General features: G+C 45.6%; 1 long non-coding RNA gene across 1 annotated transcript; it reads right to left on the reverse strand.

The window, feature by feature from the left end:
- Positions 1 to 1,051: 1,051 nt before the first annotated feature.
- Positions 1,052 to 5,976, reverse strand: LOC140692652 (uncharacterized). The gene is made up of 3 exons (XR_012068234.1): positions 5,892 to 5,976; positions 2,619 to 2,691; positions 1,052 to 1,245 (listed from the first exon to the last, which is right to left on the reverse strand). It is a non-coding gene; the product is annotated as an uncharacterized lncRNA (long non-coding RNA).
- Between the last annotated feature and the right edge of the window lie 1,344 nt (positions 5,977 to 7,320).

Genomic DNA, 7,320 nt, shown 5'->3' on the forward strand with positions numbered 1-7,320 from the left:
CATCGACCCATTATCGCGGCTTGCATGTACTCAGCACACTTGTATTCGGAGGCGTGCATTCATATTCGTAAATTTTGATTCATAAGAACATATCGTGACCTAACCCTAATGCCGATTTGGAATCAAATGGATTCCTAGTCCGTGATGTAGACTTGTATGTCTTCCAACAGGATGAAGGAATGCCATATTCTAGGCTACGTAGAGAAGAATTGTAAGAAGCCTATAACAAAGGCAAGTAGCTCTGCCAAAGTGTACTAAGAGCAAAAGAGACTGACAGCAAAGTGCACATTGGGGTTGGTTTCATTTCTTGGAATTTCAGCCCCCATGAAACCAATGGATCCATGTCCTGAGAGTGCGGGTGTTTCAGCAGAAATCAGGCGACGCATATGTATTCCGGGTGTACGGATATTATAGGAACATAAGTCTCCTTTAGTGGGTCTCTGTGTACTGTGAACTGTTAGAAAGTTTAAAGACGTGTGAAACCATCAACTGAAAAGGGACACACTTCCCTCCATTGGTACTGTGCATAGAGATCTGAACAAAAGGAAAGAGGGAAGAAGAAAGGCCCATGGGACGCTAGTGGGTAGAATCACATTTACCTTAGGAACTTCTCGTCGGATGCAGCCCCTCCCCCAACACTGACAAGATGCAGCAGCCATTGGGGATGGCAGTTAGCGGTTGGATTCCAGGTGGAATGTTGGTGTGTACCGCGAGGCTTGTTGTGGCTGTTGGATCCTAGGTAACCGGGCAGAGTTCTGTGGGTGGATCAGTGTGATGGAGGGGCTGCCGCCCTCTGTGGAGCTTGGCTTAGGTGTTTGGTCCGGGAAGCTGTGTAAGTTCGAGATACTGCTGCTGCCCAAAGACCTGAGGTCACAGGTCAGTTTCCAGAACCTGAAAGGGCAGACAGTGGAAGATCTGCCTGTCATCAGCTTACTGGTGAGGCTCCGAGGTACTTTCAGACTTGCCCAGTCCTGGTGAAGTCAACTTTAGGGGAGACACGAAGAGAAGCTGGCCGAAAAGCTGGCTGAACGGATTGAGGAGAGATGCGAACACATGGATGAGAGATGTTCTGCTACAATGGAGAATACTGGCGTGGAGACAGCTGTAGAGGATACCAGGCTCCAAAGACATTCATGAGACATATTGAACCTCGCTGATACTGGCAGAAACATACGGAGTGCCAACGTGGACTTGAGGAAGTTCCTCAATTCTCTTCTCCAAGAACGGGTCCAAGGTCCCTGACGTCTGCAAGAGAAGAGATGGCAGAGATGATCAAAACGCTCCTGTTCTTGGAAGAGGCCATGGGAATCCACACTTCCCAAGGGGCCTTCCCAAGCCATTCAGACCAGAATTCACCAAGCCCAGGTAAGCCTTTTCCCAGGTTTGGGCCTAGCTAGCAAGCACTTGCCTTCCCTCCCCTCCACACAGGCATCCATTTTGAAGGATCAGTAGCTGAGCTGCAATGAAGCCATTACGAGTAAAACAAGCCCCTCCTAGAATCAGAGTTCCTCCAGCTTCACACTCTGTGAACAACAGTGAACTCCTTAAAGGTCCAATAAACTTGGCTGAAATAGATAGGAATTGAATACTTAGCTCACACCTAGAAACGATGGCCTTCCGCTAGATTCAGCAAATGTTGTGCTTATGTCTTCCCTGGGGTGAAGGGAGTGTGGTAAGAGAGGGGAATCTGACTGAACTTGAATCTGTATTAGGCCTCAATTTTTCAAGACAGTATAGGTAAATAGTACAAGTCAGAAAGGGAACTGTACTGTAAAAGTCGCCAATGATATAAAAGACACAGCTTATGTGGATCGTCTTTCACTTGAGTCAAGCCCCCGTGGGCACTATATCATGCGGGTGCAGACTTGGTTGCGTTAAATGGCTTTACCCAACATGATCGGATGATTAAGCGTTCTCATCACTGATAGAAGAACACCTGGTTCTCCATAGACTAGCATAATAGCAGCAGGGTTCTCCTAGCTAGAATGCCTCTAGGTGCTTTTGGATTCAAACCTAAATGTATATATTTGGTTTCTTTCCTCTTGTATTTTCCTAGAGAGGGATGTTACCCCTTGAAATGCCAATATTGGCCAGTAGGTGTCATTGGGAGTAAAGGGCACCAATGCACAAGTGTATCCAAGTTTGGGGGTTATTTCAAGTTTCCAATAGTTATTTCATGGTTCCTGTTGGTTTCGGAGGCTTCAACCGTAAAGAGCCGACATGAACCCTTTAACAGTTTGGACTGCCAATTTGCATTCTATCTGTCTAGGTTTTCCGTCGAGCTGACAAAATGTTACCAAAATTGACAAGTCTGGCTTCTAGGTCGATTGAGTGTGTTTCAAAAAATAACTTCATTTCCGTATAACTCCCAAAACATGTAAATGAATTCTTTTAAACTTCTTAAAGACTGCAAATGAGATATCAACACAATGTCAAAACAGGTGTATTCGGACCATCCCTCCCACCACGGCTGTATAGAAACAAAGAGCTAAGCAAATATCACATTTCTGTGAAATGTATCTGGATAGTGTTGATTCATCGAAGCCCAGTTGGCAGAGAAGAAGTGCAACCTGCACTCACTCGCTCCCATGAACAGAGCAATGGAAACATCCACTCACCCAGCCCTTGGCACAGGACACTTGCCGAAGAGAGGTCTGTTACTTCCAAAGACAGGATGAGGCCTCAGGACACCTGGAAGCAGGAGAAGGCAAAGCAGGAAATGGAATCCAGTGAGGGTTTGACCCCTGGTGATGGAGCAACAAGGGTGAAACTCTGTTTAACTTGGACGCACACTCTCAAGCGGACAGGAGACATGGGATAGAAGGTGATGTGCTGAGATTTACAAGAGTGCACAGCAGATGCTTGGCTGACAGAACTCAAAGAAACCAGCGCAAAATATCCCCACAGTTGATTCGGAGTCCAAGATCCCAGCTGCCAAATTTGAGGTAGCAGAGGCAACGTTCTGTGAGGGATAGGGCTACGAATGATGGCACACGCTGAGTCTCAGGGATCTGGAGTGCATTGTGGGATGTGGTGGGTCGAATCAAGAGAGCAAACCAAAATGTGTACCAATGATAAAGCATCAAAACTGGTCACGTGGTTGAGATTACCAATATGTCCCATGGCCACAGCCAGTGCATCTGCAGGTCCAGGGACCAATTGGGCATTTTGCCAATAGAGCACGTGTGGGGCTGAATCAGAGATATCGTTCATCTGGTCTGAGGGATCCAGGGGGCCTTGGTTTTGAAATCAGAATGAAAAGACTTAGGATCTGCTACATTCATAACCTGGGCTGGGATTATGGTTTGGTTTGAGGCACAGGATGCGCAACAGCTGTGTGGTTGCCTTCGTGCACCCGTGCCACAAGGATGAGAGGACAAGGAAGAGTGGTCCAAGTCCACAGCATTAGAAGAGGAAGCATTACCTACAGCATTATCTCCCTAAAGCGGATGCTACATTTTGGATGGCACCAGCACGGTACGGCACCGAGGACACCAAGGTAGGTCTGCGGGATCATTCCAGCAGGCCCTGATATGTGACATCCATAGATATGCTTCCACTGGTGTTTCTGTAGACAGAGAAGCTCTGAGAAGAACTGCTTTCATTGGCACATTCCCGTGGAACTACAAAGCACAAGCGCACTCTCAGTTTGCTGTTTTGGAAACACTCCAAAATGACATAGAGCAGAATGCAGAGCTGAGAACCTTTAAAAGCTTCATTTCCACAAGAGGAAGTGTCCTGTGCACTTTCAGAATTGTGAGATAAGCATTATCAAAATGAAGTTATGCAAATCGAAATAGTATTGGTTTTTCATCAAAACTAATGCAACAACAGCAATTGGAGATATACCAGACAACACACACAGGAACACGATATGGCATCAATGTCTAGGAGAAATTGTCCGCACAGAAATCCCATGGAATTGCGTAGAGCCAAAAGTCTAAAATTTTCACTTAACAAAGCCCTAGAAGTCCACATTACATACCTGATATTACCTGAGCAGTAGAGGTGAAGAAGTACAGTAAAAGAAACAGGAAGTACCATTTTCAGTTCCAAAGATATTGAAGGCCCAAAAGATAAGCTTTCAAACAACTAGACTGCAAAACGCTATCCAGACCATGTGTTGAAAATGGAGGTCAGGAAATCACTGAAAAACAACAGTGTCTCAGAATCACATAAGGCAGAATACCGGAAAAGGGGAAGAGAAAGTCTAAAGACGAGCCAAAAAATATCAGGAAACTCAATGGATGTGATAATATCAGGGCTAAAATTTAGTCGTAAGCAGACTAGATAATGCAGAGGGACGCGTGAATGACGGTGAAGACATGGGATCAGAAAAACCTCGGTCAGAAGCAGACATAGGAAAGCAAGTGCAAAGCAATGTAAACATTGCTGTTGAACCCTGGGTTAAGACAGGGCATGAAAGACTAGAATTCATAAGGGTCCCAGATGGAAAAGCAAGAGATAAGGAAACAAAAAATGTCTGAAAATTTATCTGTAGAAAAATCAGACTGAAACTTCCTGAAAGCCAAGAAAGAATCATGTATGCGAATTCAGGAATTACACAGCATCCAAAGGAGGTGGAATCACAATAGACCTACCAGCAGCTGTATGATTCAAATCAACAAAGCTCACGAATATCACAGTGATTTACAATGCACCTGGAGGAAACAACATAGTCACAAGGGAACCTCAAGAGGGGATTCAGCTGATATCTCGGCAGCAATATTGCAGGAGAGGGAGGAGTGCCAGGACACAGACCATATCCTGAATGGCCAAATGCTGCCACCTAGGGGAGCCTATGCCACATGACCGCCAGTCCTAATAACGGCAGAGCTAGAAAATTCCACAAACCGGCAAATCTTAAAAGAATTCAGCAGTTCAAAACTTATCCTACAAGAATGGTTGAGAAATCTACCCTGAATAGAAAAGCAGCAAGATGAAATGGAAAGAAGAAACCATTATTGGAAATGCAAGAATAGCATGAGTGGCAAAGAAGAAACCAGAAGTAGGCAAGGAGGACATCAAAACCGTAAAGAAGGGAGAAGGAAGCAGGAAATCATAGGTGATTGGAAGCACTCTCTTAAGTGAATCAGCTTATTTGACTCTCTGTTTCAAGCTTAAGGAGAGATGCATGGCCTGTCGTGTTTGCAATACAAGCGAGAAGCAGACCAACAAAGAATCAAACCAAAAAACAAACACCAAAATGGTACGGTTGGCTGATATTTACCAAGGGAACCATGATTATTCAAAAGAAAATACTTAAGGTGATGTCAAGGATCATTCAGCATGCATCGACCCATTATCGCGGCTTGCATGTACTCAGCACACTTGTATTCGGAGGCGTGCATTCATATTCGTAAATTTTGATTCATAAGAACATATCGTGACCTAACCCTAATGCCGATTTGGAATCAAATGGATTCCTAGTCCGTGATGTAGACTTGTATGTCTTCCAACAGGATGAAGGAATGCCATATTCTAGGCTACGTAGAGAAAAATTGTAAGAAGCCTATAACAAAGGCAAGTAGCTCTGCCAAAGTGTACTAAGAGCAAAAGAGACTGACAGCAAAGTGCACATTGGGGTTGGTTTCATTTCTTGGAATTTCAGCCCCCATGAAACCAATGGATCCATGTCCTGAGAGTGCGGGTGTTTCAGCAGAAATCAGGCGACGCATATGTATTCCGGGTGTACGGATATTATAGGAACATAAGTCTCCTTTAGTGGGTCTCTGTGTACTGTGAACTGTTAGAAAGTTTAAAGACGTGTGAAACCATCAACTGAAAAGGGACACACTTCCCTCCATTGGTACTGTGCATAGAGATCTGAACAAAAGGAAAGAGGGAAGAAGAAAGGCCCATGGGACGCTAGTGGGTAGAATCACATGTACCTTAGGAACTTCTCGTCGGATGCAGCCCCTCCCCCAACACTGACAAGATGCAGCAGCCATTGGGGATGGCAGTTAGCGGTTGGATTCCAGGTGGAATGTTGGTGTGTACCGCGAGGCTTGTTGTGGCTGTTGGATCCTAGGTAACCGGGCAGAGTTCTGTGGGTGGATCAGTGTGATGGAGGGGCTGCCGCCCTCTGTGGAGCTTGGCTTAGGTGTTTGGTCCGGGAAGCTGTGTAAGTTCGAGATACTGCTGCTGCCCAAAGACCTGAGGTCACAGGTCAGTTTCCAGAACCTGAAAGGGCAGACAGTGGAAGATCTGCCTGTCATCAGCTTACTGGTGAGGCTCCGAGGTACTTTCAGACTTGCCCAGTCCTGGTGAAGTCAACTTTAGGGGAGACACGAAGAGAAGCTGGCCGAAAAGCTGGCTGAACGGATTGAGGAGAGATGCGAACACATGGATGAGAGATGTTCTGCTACAATGGAGAATACTGGCGTGGAGACAGCTGTAGAGGATACCAGGCTCAAAAGACATTCATGAGACATATTGAACCTCGCTGATACTGGCAGAAACATACGGAGTGCCAACGTGGACTTGAGGAAGTTCCTCAATTCTCTTCTCCAAGAACGGGTCCAAGGTCCCTGACGTCTGCAAGAGAAGAGATGGCAGAGATGATCAAAACGCTCCTGTTCTTGGAAGAGGTCATGGGAATCCACACTTCCCAAGGGGCCTTCCCAAGCCATTCAGACCAGAATTCACCAAGCCCAGGTAAGCCTTTTCCCAGGTTTGGGCCTAGCTAGCAAGCACTTGCCTTCCCTCCCATCCACACAGGCATCCATTTTGAAGGATCAGTAGCTGAGCTGCAATGAAGCCATTACGAGTAAAACAAGCCCCTCCTAGAATCAGAGTTCCTCCAGCTTCACACTCTGTGAACAACAGTGAACTCCTTAAAGGTCCAATAAACTTGGCTGAAATAGATAGGAATTGAATACTTAGCTCACACCTAGAAACGATGGCCTTCCGCTAGATTCAGCAAATGTTGTGCTTATGTCTTCCCTGGGGTGAAGGGAGTGTGGTAAGAGAGGGGAATCTGACTGAACTTGAATCTGTATTAGGCCTCAATTTTTCAAGACAGTATAGGTAAATACTACAAGTCAGAAAGAGAACTGTACTGTAAAAGTCGCCAATGATATAAAAGACACAGCTTATGTGGATCGTCTTTCACTTGAGTCAAGCCCCCGTGGGCACTATATCATGCGGGTGCAGACTTGGTTGCGTTAAATGGCTTTACCCAACATGATCGGATGATTAAGCGTTCTCATCACTGATAGAAGAACACCTGGTTCTCCATAGACTAGCATAATTGCAGCAGGGTTCTCCTAGCTAGAATGCCTCTAGGTGCTTTTGGATTCAAACCTAAATGTATATATT

The sequence above is a fragment of the Vicugna pacos genome, unplaced genomic scaffold (genome assembly GCF_048564905.1).
Source record: "Vicugna pacos unplaced genomic scaffold, VicPac4 scaffold_14, whole genome shotgun sequence".
Lineage (NCBI taxonomy): Eukaryota > Metazoa > Chordata > Mammalia > Artiodactyla > Camelidae > Vicugna > Vicugna pacos.